The sequence below is a fragment of the Anomaloglossus baeobatrachus genome, chromosome 4, assembly GCF_048569485.1.
Source record: "Anomaloglossus baeobatrachus isolate aAnoBae1 chromosome 4, aAnoBae1.hap1, whole genome shotgun sequence".
NCBI lineage: Eukaryota > Metazoa > Chordata > Amphibia > Anura > Aromobatidae > Anomaloglossus > Anomaloglossus baeobatrachus.
Window position 1 is genome coordinate 645,916,460 of NC_134356.1, and position 17,500 is coordinate 645,933,959.

A 17,500-nucleotide genomic window follows, 5' to 3' on the forward strand; every position below is an offset into this window, starting at 1 on the left:
TTCTCACCCAGGCGGCCCGGGTTCGACTCCCGGTATGGGAATGCAAATTTTTCTGTGCTTGTTTCGACATTCAAAGGCCGACGCAATTGTTTGGCCATTGTGGCCTGTCATTTGACCTAAAATTTCCTTACTTATCCATAGAATATTGGAACTGAATGGTAAAGTTTCTAGGCTCTCCTGCCAAAGATAATGAGTAAACTACATACCGTCTGAGGAAAAAACTTACAATCTTCAGTATATTGAATTGACCTGTTAACTCCAGCTCAAATGAGGCAGGATTCAACTACTAAAATGAAAAACAGCTTTTTAGTGAAGGCAACACTCTTTTTTTTTTTTTTTTTTTAAAACCCTATATGTTTTCTGCAACTCTGTGGAATATCCCATATTAATTAGCAAGCAGTTTTCTTAGTTTACTGGTTCAATTCCTGATAGGGGAGTGCCACTTTTTTCTGCAATAGTTCCTGCATTCAAAGGTCGACACATACCTTGCAGACAAAGTTAGTTTAGATTAAAATTGCTCTTTGCAGCGAAAAATGCTGACAACAAGAGCTTTTAGCCATTCATTCCATTCTGTTGCACAAAAAGCCATTTGAGCTCATATCGGAAATCATTCTTACCTTCGACTTCCAAATACTTGGTGTCAAGAGACTCAAACCCCTCAATATATTATTGTTGATTTTTGGTACTCAGTGGAAACAAATGTGGCTCTCTAGACAAGATGGAGACAAAATCTCCAAAGAAAAGTGCCACGTGTGAGAATCACAATCATGACCTTAAGAGTTTGAGATTGACGCGCCACCTATTGTGCTAACAAGGAAAGCTTCTATTGCAAACGTGCAGAAGTTGCTTACTCAAAGAAATAAAGTTCTTTTTTTCCACATCATCGACTACACAGCACAACATTTCCCATATGGTCTAGCGGTTAGGATTCCTGGTTCTCACCCAGGCGGCCCGGGTTCGACTCCCGGTATGGGAATGCAAATTTTTCTGTGCTTGTTTCGACATTCAAAGGCCGACGCAATTGGTTGGCCATTGTGGCCTGTCGTTTGACCTAAAATTTCTTTACTTATCCATAGAATATTGGAACTGAATGGTAAAGTTTCTAGGCTCTCCTGCCAAAGATAATGAGTAAACTACATACCGTCTGAGGAAAAAACTTACAATCTTCAGTATATTGAATTGACCTGTTAACTCCAGCTCAAATGAGGCAGGATTCAACTACTAAAATGAAAAACAGCTTTTTCGTGAAGGCAACACTCTTTTTTTTTTTTTTTTTTTTTTTTTAAACCCTATATGTTTTCTGCAACTCTGTGGAATATCCCATATTAATTAGAAAGCAGTTTTCTTAGTTTACTGGTTCAATTCCTGATAGGGGAGTGCCACTTTTTTCTGCAATTGTTCCTGCATTCAAATTCGACACATACCTTGCAGACAAAGTTAGTTTAGATTAAAATTGCTCTTTGCAGCGAAAAATGCTGACAACAAGAGCTTTTAGCCATTCATTCCATTCTGTTGCACAAAAAGCCATTTGAGCTCATATCGGAAATCATTCTTACCTTCGACTTCCAAATACTTGGTGTCAAGAGACTCAAACCCCTCAATATATTATTGTTGATTTTTGGTACTCAGTGGAAACAAATGTGGCTCTCTAGACAAGATGGAGACAAAATCTCCAAAGAAAAGTGCCACGTGTGAGAATCACAATCATGACCTTAAGAGTTTGAGATTGACGCGCCACCTATTGTGCTAACAAGGAAAGCTTCTATTGCAAACGTGCAGAAGTTGCTTACTCAAAGAAATAAAGTTCTTTTTTTCCACATCATCGACTACACAGCACAACATTTCCCATATGGTCTAGCGGTTAGGATTCCTGGTTCTTACCCAGGCGGCCCGGGTTCGACTCCCGGTATGGGAATGCAAATTTTTCTGTGCTTGTTTCGACATTCAAAGGCCGACGCAATTGGTTGGCCATTGTGGCCTGTCGTTTGACCTAAAATTTCCTTACTTATCCATAGAATATTGGAACTGAATGGTAAAGTTTCTAGGCTCTCCTGCCAAAGATAATGAGTAAACTACATACCGTCTGAGGAAAAAACTTACAATCTTCAGTATATTGAATTGACCTGTTAACTCCAGCTCAAATGAGGCAGGATTCAACTACTAAAATGAAAAACAGCTTTTTAGTGAAGGCAACACTCTTTTTTTTTTTTTTTTTTTTTTTAAACCCTATATGTTTTCTGCAACTCTGTGGAATATCCCATATTAATTAGCAAGCGGTTTTCTTAGTTTACTGGTTCAATTCCTGATAGGGGAGTGCCACTTTTTTCTGCAATTGTTCCTGCATTCAAATTCGACACATACCTTGCAGACAAAGTTAGTTTAGATTAAAATTGCTCTTTGCAGCGAAAAATGCTGACAACAAGAGCTTTTAGCCATTCATTCCATTCTGTTGCACAAAAAGCCATTTGAGCTCATATCGGAAATCATTCTTACCTTCGACTTCCAAATACTTGGTGTCAAGAGACTCAAACCCCTCAATATATTATTGTTGATTTTTGGTACTCAGTGGAAACAAATGTGGCTCTCTAGACAAGATGGAGACAAAATCTCCAAAGAAAAGTGCCACGTGTGAGAATCACAATCATGACCTTAAGAGTTTGAGATTGACGCGCCACCTATTGTGCTAACAAGGAAAGCTTCTGTTGCAAACGTGCAGAAGTTGCTTACTCAAAGAAATAAAGTTCTTTTTTTCCACATCATCGACTACACAGCACAACATTTCCCATATGGTCTAGCGGTTAGGATTCCTGGTTCTCACCCAGGCGGCCCGGGTTCGACTCCCGGTATGGGAATGCAAATTTTTCTGTGCTTGTTTCGACATTCAAAGGCCGACGCAATTGTTTGGCCATTGTGGCCTGTCATTTGACCTAAAATTTCCTTACTTATCCATAGAATATTGGAACTGAATGGTAAAGTTTCTAGGCTCTCCTGCCAAAGATAATGAGTAAACTACATACCGTCTGAGGAAAAAACTTACAATCTTCAGTATATTGAATTGACCTGTTAACTCCAGCTCAAATGAGGCAGGATTCAACTACTAAAATGAAAAACAGCTTTTTAGTGAAGGCAACACTCTTTTTTTTTTTTTTTTTTTTTTTTAAAACCCTATATGTTTTCTGCAACTCTGTGGAATATCCCATATTAATTAGCAAGCAGTTTTCTTAGTTTACTGGTTCAATTCCTGATAGGGGAGTGCCACTTTTTTCTGCAATAGTTCCTGCATTCAAAGGTCGACACATACCTTGCAGACAAAGTTAGTTTAGATTAAAATTGCTCTTTGCAGCGAAAAATGCTGACAACAAGAGCTTTTAGCCATTCATTCCATTCTGTTGCACAAAAAGCCATTTGAGCTCATATCGGAAATCATTCTTACCTTCGACTTCCAAATACTTGGTGTCAAGAGACTCAAACCCCTCAATATATTATTGTTGATTTTTGGTACTCAGTGGAAACAAATGTGGCTCTCTAGACAAGATGGAGACAAAATCTCCAAAGAAAAGTGCCACGTGTGAGAATCACAATCATGACCTTAAGAGTTTGAGATTGACGCGCCACCTATTGTGCTAACAAGGAAAGCTTCTATTGCAAACGTGCAGAAGTTGCTTACTCAAAGAAATAAAGTTCTTTTTTTCCACATCATCGACTACACAGCACAACATTTCCCATATGGTCTAGCGGTTAGGATTCCTGGTTCTCACCCAGGCGGCCCGGGTTCGACTCCCGGTATGGGAATGCAAATTTTTCTGTGCTTGTTTCGACATTCAAAGGCCGACGCAATTGGTTGGCCATTGTGGCCTGTCGTTTGACCTAAAATTTCCTTACTTATCCATAGAATATTGGAACTGAATGGTAAAGTTTCTAGGCTCTCCTGCCAAAGATAATGAGTAAACTACATACCGTCTGAGGAAAAAACTTACAATCTTCAGTATATTGAATTGACCTGTTAACTCCAGCTCAAATGAGGCAGGATTCAACTACTAAAATGAAAAACAGCTTTTTAGTGAAGGCAACACTCTTTTTTTTTTTTTTTTTTTTTTTAAACCCTATATGTTTTCTGCAACTCTGTGGAATATCCCATATTAATTAGCAAGCAGTTTTCTTAGTTTACTGGTTCAATTCCTGATAGGGGAGTGCCACTTTTTTCTGCAATTGTTCCTGCATTCAAATTCGACACATACCTTGCAGACAAAGTTAGTTTAGATTAAAATTGCTCTTTGCAGCGAAAAATGCTGACAACAAGAGCTTTTAGCCATTCATTCCATTCTGTTGCACAAAAAGCCATTTGAGCTCATATCGGAAATCATTCTTACCTTCGACTTCCAAATACTTGGTGTCAAGAGACTCAAACCCCTCAATATATTATTGTTGATTTTTGGTACTCAGTGGAAACAAATGTGGCTCTCTAGACAAGATGGAGACAAAATGGAGACAAAATCTCCAAAGAAAAGTGCCACGTGTGAGAATCACAATCATGACCTTAAGAGTTTGAGATTGACGCGCCACCTATTGTGCTAACAAGGAAAGCTTCTGTTGCAAACGTGCAGAAGTTGCTTACTCAAAGAAATAAAGTTCTTTTTTTCCACATCATCGACTACACAGCACAACATTTCCCATATGGTCTAGCGGTTAGGATTCCTGGTTCTCACCCAGGCGGCCCGGGTTCGACTCCCGGTATGGGAATGCAAATTATTCTGTGCTTGTTTCGACATTCAAAGGCCGACGCAATTGTTTGGCCATTGTGGCCTGTCATTTGACCTAAAATTTCCTTACTTATCCATAGAATATTGGAACTGAATGGTAAAGTTTCTAGGCTCTCCTGCCAAAGATAATGAGTAAACTACATACCGTCTGAGGAAAAAACTTACAATCTTCAGTATATTGAATTGACCTGTTAACTCCAGCTCAAATGAGGCAGGATTCAACTACTAAAATGAAAAACAGCTTTTTAGTGAAGGCAACACTCTTTTTTTTTTTTTTTTTTTTTTTTCAAAACCCTATATGTTTTCTGCAACTCTGTGGAATATCCCATATTAATTAGCAAGCAGTTTTCTTAGTTTACTGGTTCAATTCCTGATAGGGGAGTGCCACTTTTTTCTGCAATAGTTCCTGCATTCAAAGGTCGACACATACCTTGCAGACAAAGTTAGTTTAGATTAAAATTGCTCTTTGCAGCGAAAAATGCTGACAACAAGAGCTTTTAGCCATTCATTCCATTCTGTTGCACAAAAAGCCATTTGAGCTCATATCGGAAATCATTCTTACCTTCGACTTCCAAATACTTGGTGTCAAGAGACTCAAACCCCTCAATATATTATTGTTGATTTTTGGTACTCAGTGGAAACAAATGTGGCTCTCTAGACAAGATGGAGACAAAATGGAGACAAAATCTCCAAAGAAAAGTGCCACGTGTGAGAATCACAATCATGACCTTAAGAGTTTGAGATTGACGCGCCACCTATTGTGCTAACAAGGAAAGCTTCTGTTGCAAACGTGCAGAAGTTGCTTACTCAAAGAAATAAAGTTCTTTTTTTCCACATCATCGACTACACAGCACAACATTTCCCATATGGTCTAGCGGTTAGGATTCCTGGTTCTCACCCAGGCGGCCCGGGTTCAACTCCCGGTATGGGAATGCAAATTTTTCTGTGCTTGTTTCGACATTCAAAGGCCGACGCAATTGTTTGGCCATTGTGGCCTGTCATTTGACCTAAAATTTCCTTACTTATCCATAGAATATTGGAACTGAATGGTAAAGTTTCTAGGCTCTCCTGCCAAAGATAATGAGTAAACTACATACCGTCTGAGGAAAAAACTTACAATCTTCAGTATATTGAATTGACCTGTTAACTCCAGCTCAAATGAGGCAGGATTCAACTACTAAAATGAAAAACAGCTTTTTAGTGAAGGCAACACTCTTTTTTTTTTTTTTTTTTTTTCAAAACCCTATATGTTTTCTGCAACTCTGTGGAATATCCCATATTAATTAGCAAGCAGTTTTCTTAGTTTACTGGTTCAATTCCTGATAGGGGAGTGCCACTTTTTTCTGCAATAGTTCCTGCATTCAAAGGTCGACACATACCTTGCAGACAAAGTTAGTTTAGATTAAAATTGCTCTTTGCAGCGAAAAATGCTGACAACAAGAGCTTTTAGCCATTCATTCCATTCTGTTGCACAAAAAGCCATTTGAGCTCATATCGGAAATCATTCTTACCTTCGACTTCCAAATACTTGGTGTCAAGAGACTCAAACCCCTCAATATATTATTGTTGATTTTTGGTACTCAGTGGAAACAAATGTGGCTCTCTAGACAAGATGGAGACAAAATCTCCAAAGAAAAGTGCCACGTGTGAGAATCACAATCATGACCTTAAGAGTTTGAGATTGACGCGCCACCTATTGTGCTAACAAGGAAAGCTTCTATTGCAAACGTGCAGAAGTTGCTTACTCAAAGAAATAAAGTTCTTTTTTTCCACATCATCGACTACACAGCACAACATTTCCCATATGGTCTAGCGGTTAGGATTCCTGGTTCTCACCCAGGCGGCCCGGGTTCGACTCCCGGTATGGGAATACAAATTTTTCTGTGCTTGTTTCGACATTCAAAGGCCGACGCAATTGGTTGGCCATTGTGGCCTGTCGTTTGACCTAAAATTTCTTTACTTATCCATAGAATATTGGAACTGAATGGTAAAGTTTCTAGGCTCTCCTGCCAAAGATAATGAGTAAACTACATACCGTCTGAGGAAAAAACTTACAATCTTCAGTATATTGAATTGACCTGTTAACTCCAGCTCAAATGAGGCAGGATTCAACTACTAAAATGAAAAACAGCTTTTTAGTGAAGGCAACACTCTTTTTTTTTTTTTTTTTTTTTTTTAAACCCTATATGTTTTCTGCAACTCTGTGGAATATCCCATATTAATTAGCAAGCAGTTTTCTTAGTTTACTGGTTCAATTCCTGATAGGGGAGTGCCACTTTTTTCTGCAATAGTTCCTGCATTCAAAGGTCGACACATACCTTGCAGACAAAGTTAGTTTAGATTAAAATTGCTCTTTGCAGCGAAAAATGCTGACAACAAGAGCTTTTAGCCATTCATTCCATTCTGTTGCACAAAAAGCCATTTGAGCTCATATCGGAAATCATTCTTACCTTCGACTTCCAAATACTTGGTGTCAAGAGACTCAAACCCCTCAATATATTATTGTTGATTTTTGGTACTCAGTGGAAACAAATGTGGCTCTCTAGACAAGATGGAGACAAAATCTCCAAAGAAAAGTGCCACGTGTGAGAATCACAATCATGACCTTAAGAGTTTGAGATTGACGCGCCACCTATTGTGCTAACAAGGAAAGCTTCTATTGCAAACGTGCAGAAGTTGCTTACTCAAAGAAATAAAGTTCTTTTTTTCCACATCATCGACTACACAGCACAACATTTCCCATATGGTCTAGCGGTTAGGATTCCTGGTTCTCACCCAGGCGGCCCGGGTTCGACTCCCGGTATGGGAATGCAAATTTTTCTGTGCTTGTTTCGACATTCAAAGGCCGACGCAATTGGTTGGCCATTGTGGCCTGTCGTTTGACCTAAAATTTCCTTACTTATCCATAGAATATTGGAACTGAATGGTAAAGTTTCTAGGCTCTCCTGCCAAAGATAATGAGTAAACTACATACCGTCTGAGGAAAAAACTTACAATCTTCAGTATATTGAATTGACCTGTTAACTCCAGCTCAAATGAGGCAGGATTCAACTACTAAAATGAAAAACAGCTTTTTAGTGAAGGCAACACTCTTTTTTTTTTTTTTTTTTTTTTAAACCCTATATGTTTTCTGCAACTCTGTGGAATATCCCATATTAATTAGCAAGCAGTTTTCTTAGTTTACTGGTTCAATTCCTGATAGGGGAGTGCCACTTTTTTCTGCAATAGTTCCTGCATTCAAAGGTCGACACATACCTTGCAGACAAAGTTAGTTTAGATTAAAATTGCTCTTTGCAGCGAAAAATGCTGACAACAAGAGCTTTTAGCCATTCATTCCATTCTGTTGCACAAAAAGCCATTTGAGCTCATATCGGAAATCATTCTTACCTTCGACTTCCAAATACTTGGTGTCAAGAGACTCAAACCCCTCAATATATTATTGTTGATTTTTGGTACTCAGTGGAAACAAATGTGGCTCTCTAGACAAGATGGAGACAAAATGGAGACAAAATCTCCAAAGAAAAGTGCCACGTGTGAGAATCACAATCATGACCTTAAGAGTTTGAGATTGACGCGCCACCTATTGTGCTAACAAGGAAAGCTTCTGTTGCAAACGTGCAGAAGTTGCTTACTCAAAGAAATAAAGTTCTTTTTTTCCACATCATCGACTACACAGCACAACATTTCCCATATGGTCTAGCGGTTAGGATTCCTGGTTCTCACCCAGGCGGCCCGGGTTCGACTCCCGGTATGGGAATGCAAATTATTCTGTGCTTGTTTCGACATTCAAAGGCCGACGCAATTGTTTGGCCATTGTGGCCTGTCATTTGACCTAAAATTTCCTTACTTATCCATAGAATATTGGAACTGAATGGTAAAGTTTCTAGGCTCTCCTGCCAAAGATAATGAGTAAACTACATACCGTCTGAGGAAAAAACTTACAATCTTCAGTATATTGAATTGACCTGTTAACTCCAGCTCAAATGAGGCAGGATTCAACTACTAAAATGAAAAACAGCTTTTTAGTGAAGGCAACACTCTTTTTTTTTTTTTTTTTTTTTTTTTTTTTCAAAACCCTATATGTTTTCTGCAACTCTGTGGAATATCCCATATTAATTAGCAAGCAGTTTTCTTAGTTTACTGGTTCAATTCCTGATAGGGGAGTGCCACTTTTTTCTGCAATAGTTCCTGCATTCAAAGGTCGACACATACCTTGCAGACAAAGTTAGTTTAGATTAAAATTGCTCTTTGCAGCGAAAAATGCTGACAACAAGAGCTTTTAGCCATTCATTCCATTCTGTTGCACAAAAAGCCATTTGAGCTCATATCGGAAATCATTCTTACCTTCGACTTCCAAATACTTGGTGTCAAGAGACTCAAACCCCTCAATATATTATTGTTGATTTTTGGTACTCAGTGGAAACAAATGTGGCTCTCTAGACAAGATGGAGACAAAATGGAGACAAAATCTCCAAAGAAAAGTGCCACGTGTGAGAATCACAATCATGACCTTAAGAGTTTGAGATTGACGCGCCACCTATTGTGCTAACAAGGAAAGCTTCTGTTGCAAACGTGCAGAAGTTGCTTACTCAAAGAAATAAAGTTCTTTTTTTCCACATCATCGACTACACAGCACAACATTTCCCATATGGTCTAGCGGTTAGGATTCCTGGTTCTCACCCAGGCGGCCCGGGTTCGACTCCCGGTATGGGAATGCAAATTTTTCTGTGCTTGTTTCGACATTCAAAGGCCGACGCAATTGTTTGGCCATTGTGGCCTGTCATTTGACCTAAAATTTCCTTACTTATCCATAGAATATTGGAACTGAATGGTAAAGTTTCTAGGCTCTCCTGCCAAAGATAATGAGTAAACTACATACCGTCTGAGGAAAAAACTTACAATCTTCAGTATATTGAATTGACCTGTTAACTCCAGCTCAAATGAGGCAGGATTCAACTACTAAAATGAAAAACAGCTTTTTAGTGAAGGCAACACTCTTTTTTTTTTTTTTTTTTTTAAAACCCTATATGTTTTCTGCAACTCTGTGGAATATCCCATATTAATTAGCAAGCAGTTTTCTTAGTTTACTGGTTCAATTCCTGATAGGGGAGTGCCACTTTTTTCTGCAATAGTTCCTGCATTCAAAGGTCGACACATACCTTGCAGACAAAGTTAGTTTAGATTAAAATTGCTCTTTGCAGCGAAAAATGCTGACAACAAGAGCTTTTAGCCATTCATTCCATTCTGTTGCACAAAAAGCCATTTGAGCTCATATCGGAAATCATTCTTACCTTCGACTTCCAAATACTTGGTGTCAAGAGACTCAAACCCCTCAATATATTATTGTTGATTTTTGGTACTCAGTGGAAACAAATGTGGCTCTCTAGACAAGATGGAGACAAAATCTCCAAAGAAAAGTGCCACGTGTGAGAATCACAATCATGACCTTAAGAGTTTGAGATTGACGCGCCACCTATTGTGCTAACAAGGAAAGCTTCTATTGCAAACGTGCAGAAGTTGCTTACTCAAAGAAATAAAGTTCTTTTTTTCCACATCATCGACTACACAGCACAACATTTCCCATATGGTCTAGCGGTTAGGATTCCTGGTTCTCACCCAGGCGGCCCGGGTTCGACTCCCGGTATGGGAATGCAAATTTTTCTGTGCTTGTTTCGACATTCAAAGGCCGACGCAATTGGTTGGCCATTGTGGCCTGTCGTTTGACCTAAAATTTCTTTACTTATCCATAGAATATTGGAACTGAATGGTAAAGTTTCTAGGCTCTCCTGCCAAAGATAATGAGTAAACTACATACCGTCTGAGGAAAAAACTTACAATCTTCAGTATATTGAATTGACCTGTTAACTCCAGCTCAAATGAGGCAGGATTCAACTACTAAAATGAAAAACAGCTTTTTCGTGAAGGCAACACTCTTTTTTTTTTTTTTTTTTTTTTTTTTAAACCCTATATGTTTTCTGCAACTCTGTGGAATATCCCATATTAATTAGAAAGCAGTTTTCTTAGTTTACTGGTTCAATTCCTGATAGGGGAGTGCCACTTTTTTCTGCAATTGTTCCTGCATTCAAATTCGACACATACCTTGCAGACAAAGTTAGTTTAGATTAAAATTGCTCTTTGCAGCGAAAAATGCTGACAACAAGAGCTTTTAGCCATTCATTCCATTCTGTTGCACAAAAAGCCATTTGAGCTCATATCGGAAATCATTCTTACCTTCGACTTCCAAATACTTGGTGTCAAGAGACTCAAACCCCTCAATATATTATTGTTGATTTTTGGTACTCAGTGGAAACAAATGTGGCTCTCTAGACAAGATGGAGACAAAATCTCCAAAGAAAAGTGCCACGTGTGAGAATCACAATCATGACCTTAAGAGTTTGAGATTGACGCGCCACCTATTGTGCTAACAAGGAAAGCTTCTATTGCAAACGTGCAGAAGTTGCTTACTCAAAGAAATAAAGTTCTTTTTTTCCACATCATCGACTACACAGCACAACATTTCCCATATGGTCTAGCGGTTAGGATTCCTGGTTCTTACCCAGGCGGCCCGGGTTCGACTCCCGGTATGGGAATGCAAATTTTTCTGTGCTTGTTTCGACATTCAAAGGCCGACGCAATTGGTTGGCCATTGTGGCCTGTCGTTTGACCTAAAATTTCCTTACTTATCCATAGAATATTGGAACTGAATGGTAAAGTTTCTAGGCTCTCCTGCCAAAGATAATGAGTAAACTACATACCGTCTGAGGAAAAAACTTACAATCTTCAGTATATTGAATTGACCTGTTAACTCCAGCTCAAATGAGGCAGGATTCAACTACTAAAATGAAAAACAGCTTTTTAGTGAAGGCAACACTCTTTTTTTTTTTTTTTTTTTTTTTAAACCCTATATGTTTTCTGCAACTCTGTGGAATATCCCATATTAATTAGCAAGCGGTTTTCTTAGTTTACTGGTTCAATTCCTGATAGGGGAGTGCCACTTTTTTCTGCAATTGTTCCTGCATTCAAATTCGACACATACCTTGCAGACAAAGTTAGTTTAGATTAAAATTGCTCTTTGCAGCGAAAAATGCTGACAACAAGAGCTTTTAGCCATTCATTCCATTCTGTTGCACAAAAAGCCATTTGAGCTCATATCGGAAATCATTCTTACCTTCGACTTCCAAATACTTGGTGTCAAGAGACTCAAACCCCTCAATATATTATTGTTGATTTTTGGTACTCAGTGGAAACAAATGTGGCTCTCTAGACAAGATGGAGACAAAATCTCCAAAGAAAAGTGCCACGTGTGAGAATCACAATCATGACCTTAAGAGTTTGAGATTGACGCGCCACCTATTGTGCTAACAAGGAAAGCTTCTGTTGCAAACGTGCAGAAGTTGCTTACTCAAAGAAATAAAGTTCTTTTTTTCCACATCATCGACTACACAGCACAACATTTCCCATATGGTCTAGCGGTTAGGATTCCTGGTTCTCACCCAGGCGGCCCGGGTTCGACTCCCGGTATGGGAATGCAAATTTTTCTGTGCTTGTTTCGACATTCAAAGGCCGACGCAATTGTTTGGCCATTGTGGCCTGTCATTTGACCTAAAATTTCCTTACTTATCCATAGAATATTGGAACTGAATGGTAAAGTTTCTAGGCTCTCCTGCCAAAGATAATGAGTAAACTACATACCGTCTGAGGAAAAAACTTACAATCTTCAGTATATTGAATTGACCTGTTAACTCCAGCTCAAATGAGGCAGGATTCAACTACTAAAATGAAAAACAGCTTTTTAGTGAAGGCAACACTCTTTTTTTTTTTTTTTTTTTTTTTTTAAAACCCTATATGTTTTCTGCAACTCTGTGGAATATCCCATATTAATTAGCAAGCAGTTTTCTTAGTTTACTGGTTCAATTCCTGATAGGGGAGTGCCACTTTTTTCTGCAATAGTTCCTGCATTCAAAGGTCGACACATACCTTGCAGACAAAGTTAGTTTAGATTAAAATTGCTCTTTGCAGCGAAAAATGCTGACAACAAGAGCTTTTAGCCATTCATTCCATTCTGTTGCACAAAAAGCCATTTGAGCTCATATCGGAAATCATTCTTACCTTCGACTTCCAAATACTTGGTGTCAAGAGACTCAAACCCCTCAATATATTATTGTTGATTTTTGGTACTCAGTGGAAACAAATGTGGCTCTCTAGACAAGATGGAGACAAAATCTCCAAAGAAAAGTGCCACGTGTGAGAATCACAATCATGACCTTAAGAGTTTGAGATTGACGCGCCACCTATTGTGCTAACAAGGAAAGCTTCTATTGCAAACGTGCAGAAGTTGCTTACTCAAAGAAATAAAGTTCTTTTTTTCCACATCATCGACTACACAGCACAACATTTCCCATATGGTCTAGCGGTTAGGATTCCTGGTTCTCACCCAGGCGGCCCGGGTTCGACTCCCGGTATGGGAATGCAAATTTTTCTGTGCTTGTTTCGACATTCAAAGGCCGACGCAATTGGTTGGCCATTGTGGCCTGTCGTTTGACCTAAAATTTCCTTACTTATCCATAGAATATTGGAACTGAATGGTAAAGTTTCTAGGCTCTCCTGCCAAAGATAATGAGTAAACTACATACCGTCTGAGGAAAAAACTTACAATCTTCAGTATATTGAATTGACCTGTTAACTCCAGCTCAAATGAGGCAGGATTCAACTACTAAAATGAAAAACAGCTTTTTAGTGAAGGCAACACTCTTTTTTTTTTTTTTTTTTTTTTTTAAACCCTATATGTTTTCTGCAACTCTGTGGAATATCCCATATTAATTAGCAAGCAGTTTTCTTAGTTTACTGGTTCAATTCCTGATAGGGGAGTGCCACTTTTTTCTGCAATTGTTCCTGCATTCAAATTCGACACATACCTTGCAGACAAAGTTAGTTTAGATTAAAATTGCTCTTTGCAGCGAAAAATGCTGACAACAAGAGCTTTTAGCCATTCATTCCATTCTGTTGCACAAAAAGCCATTTGAGCTCATATCGGAAATCATTCTTACCTTCGACTTCCAAATACTTGGTGTCAAGAGACTCAAACCCCTCAATATATTATTGTTGATTTTTGGTACTCAGTGGAAACAAATGTGGCTCTCTAGACAAGATGGAGACAAAATGGAGACAAAATCTCCAAAGAAAAGTGCCACGTGTGAGAATCACAATCATGACCTTAAGAGTTTGAGATTGACGCGCCACCTATTGTGCTAACAAGGAAAGCTTCTGTTGCAAACGTGCAGAAGTTGCTTACTCAAAGAAATAAAGTTCTTTTTTTCCACATCATCGACTACACAGCACAACATTTCCCATATGGTCTAGCGGTTAGGATTCCTGGTTCTCACCCAGGCGGCCCGGGTTCGACTCCCGGTATGGGAATGCAAATTATTCTGTGCTTGTTTCGACATTCAAAGGCCGACGCAATTGTTTGGCCATTGTGGCCTGTCATTTGACCTAAAATTTCCTTACTTATCCATAGAATATTGGAACTGAATGGTAAAGTTTCTAGGCTCTCCTGCCAAAGATAATGAGTAAACTACATACCGTCTGAGGAAAAAACTTACAATCTTCAGTATATTGAATTGACCTGTTAACTCCAGCTCAAATGAGGCAGGATTCAACTACTAAAATGAAAAACAGCTTTTTAGTGAAGGCAACACTCTTTTTTTTTTTTTTTTTTTTTTTTCAAAACCCTATATGTTTTCTGCAACTCTGTGGAATATCCCATATTAATTAGCAAGCAGTTTTCTTAGTTTACTGGTTCAATTCCTGATAGGGGAGTGCCACTTTTTTCTGCAATAGTTCCTGCATTCAAAGGTCGACACATACCTTGCAGACAAAGTTAGTTTAGATTAAAATTGCTCTTTGCAGCGAAAAATGCTGACAACAAGAGCTTTTAGCCATTCATTCCATTCTGTTGCACAAAAAGCCATTTGAGCTCATATCGGAAATCATTCTTACCTTCGACTTCCAAATACTTGGTGTCAAGAGACTCAAACCCCTCAATATATTATTGTTGATTTTTGGTACTCAGTGGAAACAAATGTGGCTCTCTAGACAAGATGGAGACAAAATGGAGACAAAATCTCCAAAGAAAAGTGCCACGTGTGAGAATCACAATCATGACCTTAAGAGTTTGAGATTGACGCGCCACCTATTGTGCTAACAAGGAAAGCTTCTGTTGCAAACGTGCAGAAGTTGCTTACTCAAAGAAATAAAGTTCTTTTTTTCCACATCATCGACTACACAGCACAACATTTCCCATATGGTCTAGCGGTTAGGATTCCTGGTTCTCACCCAGGCGGCCCGGGTTCAACTCCCGGTATGGGAATGCAAATTTTTCTGTGCTTGTTTCGACATTCAAAGGCCGACGCAATTGTTTGGCCATTGTGGCCTGTCATTTGACCTAAAATTTCCTTACTTATCCATAGAATATTGGAACTGAATGGTAAAGTTTCTAGGCTCTCCTGCCAAAGATAATGAGTAAACTACATACCGTCTGAGGAAAAAACTTACAATCTTCAGTATATTGAATTGACCTGTTAACTCCAGCTCAAATGAGGCAGGATTCAACTACTAAAATGAAAAACAGCTTTTTAGTGAAGGCAACACTCTTTTTTTTTTTTTTTTTTTTTTCAAAACCCTATATGTTTTCTGCAACTCTGTGGAATATCCCATATTAATTAGCAAGCAGTTTTCTTAGTTTACTGGTTCAATTCCTGATAGGGGAGTGCCACTTTTTTCTGCAATAGTTCCTGCATTCAAAGGTCGACACATACCTTGCAGACAAAGTTAGTTTAGATTAAAATTGCTCTTTGCAGCGAAAAATGCTGACAACAAGAGCTTTTAGCCATTCATTCCATTCTGTTGCACAAAAAGCCATTTGAGCTCATATCGGAAATCATTCTTACCTTCGACTTCCAAATACTTGGTGTCAAGAGACTCAAACCCCTCAATATATTATTGTTGATTTTTGGTACTCAGTGGAAACAAATGTGGCTCTCTAGACAAGATGGAGACAAAATCTCCAAAGAAAAGTGCCACGTGTGAGAATCACAATCATGACCTTAAGAGTTTGAGATTGACGCGCCACCTATTGTGCTAACAAGGAAAGCTTCTATTGCAAACGTGCAGAAGTTGCTTACTCAAAGAAATAAAGTTCTTTTTTTCCACATCATCGACTACACAGCACAACATTTCCCATATGGTCTAGCGGTTAGGATTCCTGGTTCTCACCCAGGCGGCCCGGGTTCGACTCCCGGTATGGGAATACAAATTTTTCTGTGCTTGTTTCGACATTCAAAGGCCGACGCAATTGGTTGGCCATTGTGGCCTGTCGTTTGACCTAAAATTTCTTTACTTATCCATAGAATATTGGAACTGAATGGTAAAGTTTCTAGGCTCTCCTGCCAAAGATAATGAGTAAACTACATACCGTCTGAGGAAAAAACTTACAATCTTCAGTATATTGAATTGACCTGTTAACTCCAGCTCAAATGAGGCAGGATTCAACTACTAAAATGAAAAACAGCTTTTTAGTGAAGGCAACACTCTTTTTTTTTTTTTTTTTTTTTTTTAAACCCTATATGTTTTCTGCAACTCTGTGGAATATCCCATATTAATTAGCAAGCAGTTTTCTTAGTTTACTGGTTCAATTCCTGATAGGGGAGTGCCACTTTTTTCTGCAATAGTTCCTGCATTCAAAGGTCGACACATACCTTGCAGACAAAGTTAGTTTAGATTAAAATTGCTCTTTGCAGCGAAAAATGCTGACAACAAGAGCTTTTAGCCATTCATTCCATTCTGTTGCACAAAAAGCCATTTGAGCTCATATCGGAAATCATTCTTACCTTCGACTTCCAAATACTTGGTGTCAAGAGACTCAAACCCCTCAATATATTATTGTTGATTTTTGGTACTCAGTGGAAACAAATGTGGCTCTCTAGACAAGATGGAGACAAAATCTCCAAAGAAAAGTGCCACGTGTGAGAATCACAATCATGACCTTAAGAGTTTGAGATTGACGCGCCACCTATTGTGCTAACAAGGAAAGCTTCTATTGCAAACGTGCAGAAGTTGCTTACTCAAAGAAATAAAGTTCTTTTTTTCCACATCATCGACTACACAGCACAACATTTCCCATATGGTCTAGCGGTTAGGATTCCTGGTTCTCACCCAGGCGGCCCGGGTTCGACTCCCGGTATGGGAATGCAAATTTTTCTGTGCTTGTTTCGACATTCAAAGGCCGACGCAATTGGTTGGCCATTGTGGCCTGTCGTTTGACCTAAAATTTCCTTACTTATCCATAGAATATTGGAACTGAATGGTAAAGTTTCTAGGCTCTCCTGCCAAAGATAATGAGTAAACTACATACCGTCTGAGGAAAAAACTTACAATCTTCAGTATATTGAATTGACCTGTTAACTCCAGCTCAAATGAGGCAGGATTCAACTACTAAAATGAAAAACAGCTTTTTAGTGAAGGCAACACTCTTTTTTTTTTTTTTTTTTTTTTAAACCCTATATGTTTTCTGCAACTCTGTGGAATATCCCATATTAATTAGCAAGCAGTTTTCTTAGTTTACTGGTTCAATTCCTGATAGGGGAGTGCCACTTTTTTCTGCAATAGTTCCTGCATTCAAAGGTCGACACATACCTTGCAGACAAAGTTAGTTTAGATTAAAATTGCTCTTTGCAGCGAAA

General features: G+C 38.7%; 14 non-coding genes across 14 annotated transcripts; all 14 read left to right on the forward strand.

Annotated features, from left to right (window-relative positions):
- Positions 1-904: 904 nt before the first annotated feature.
- Positions 905-976, forward strand: TRNAE-CUC (transfer RNA glutamic acid (anticodon CUC)). Its single transcript has one exon. It is a non-coding gene; the product is annotated as a tRNA-Glu (tRNA).
- Positions 977-2,780: 1,804 nt separating this feature from the next.
- On the forward strand, positions 2,781-2,852 carry TRNAE-CUC (transfer RNA glutamic acid (anticodon CUC)). Its single transcript has one exon. It is a non-coding gene; the product is annotated as a tRNA-Glu (tRNA).
- Positions 2,853-3,720: 868 nt separating this feature from the next.
- Positions 3,721-3,792, forward strand: TRNAE-CUC (transfer RNA glutamic acid (anticodon CUC)). The gene has a single exon. It is a non-coding gene; the product is annotated as a tRNA-Glu (tRNA).
- Positions 3,793-4,668: 876 nt separating this feature from the next.
- TRNAE-CUC (transfer RNA glutamic acid (anticodon CUC)) lies at positions 4,669-4,740 on the forward strand. The gene has a single exon. It is a non-coding gene; the product is annotated as a tRNA-Glu (tRNA).
- Positions 4,741-6,558: 1,818 nt separating this feature from the next.
- TRNAE-CUC (transfer RNA glutamic acid (anticodon CUC)) lies at positions 6,559-6,630 on the forward strand. Its single transcript has one exon. It is a non-coding gene; the product is annotated as a tRNA-Glu (tRNA).
- Positions 6,631-7,497: 867 nt separating this feature from the next.
- TRNAE-CUC (transfer RNA glutamic acid (anticodon CUC)) lies at positions 7,498-7,569 on the forward strand. Its single transcript has one exon. It is a non-coding gene; the product is annotated as a tRNA-Glu (tRNA).
- An 876-nt stretch (positions 7,570-8,445) lies between these two features.
- TRNAE-CUC (transfer RNA glutamic acid (anticodon CUC)) lies at positions 8,446-8,517 on the forward strand. Its single transcript has one exon. It is a non-coding gene; the product is annotated as a tRNA-Glu (tRNA).
- An 885-nt stretch (positions 8,518-9,402) lies between these two features.
- Positions 9,403-9,474, forward strand: TRNAE-CUC (transfer RNA glutamic acid (anticodon CUC)). Its single transcript has one exon. It is a non-coding gene; the product is annotated as a tRNA-Glu (tRNA).
- An 864-nt stretch (positions 9,475-10,338) lies between these two features.
- TRNAE-CUC (transfer RNA glutamic acid (anticodon CUC)) lies at positions 10,339-10,410 on the forward strand. Its single transcript has one exon. It is a non-coding gene; the product is annotated as a tRNA-Glu (tRNA).
- A 1,805-nt stretch (positions 10,411-12,215) lies between these two features.
- Positions 12,216-12,287, forward strand: TRNAE-CUC (transfer RNA glutamic acid (anticodon CUC)). Its single transcript has one exon. It is a non-coding gene; the product is annotated as a tRNA-Glu (tRNA).
- An 869-nt stretch (positions 12,288-13,156) lies between these two features.
- Positions 13,157-13,228, forward strand: TRNAE-CUC (transfer RNA glutamic acid (anticodon CUC)). The gene has a single exon. It is a non-coding gene; the product is annotated as a tRNA-Glu (tRNA).
- An 877-nt stretch (positions 13,229-14,105) lies between these two features.
- On the forward strand, positions 14,106-14,177 carry TRNAE-CUC (transfer RNA glutamic acid (anticodon CUC)). The gene has a single exon. It is a non-coding gene; the product is annotated as a tRNA-Glu (tRNA).
- Positions 14,178-15,996: 1,819 nt separating this feature from the next.
- Positions 15,997-16,068, forward strand: TRNAE-CUC (transfer RNA glutamic acid (anticodon CUC)). The gene has a single exon. It is a non-coding gene; the product is annotated as a tRNA-Glu (tRNA).
- Positions 16,069-16,935: 867 nt separating this feature from the next.
- Positions 16,936-17,007, forward strand: TRNAE-CUC (transfer RNA glutamic acid (anticodon CUC)). Its single transcript has one exon. It is a non-coding gene; the product is annotated as a tRNA-Glu (tRNA).
- The last annotated feature ends 493 nt before the right edge of the window (positions 17,008-17,500 follow it).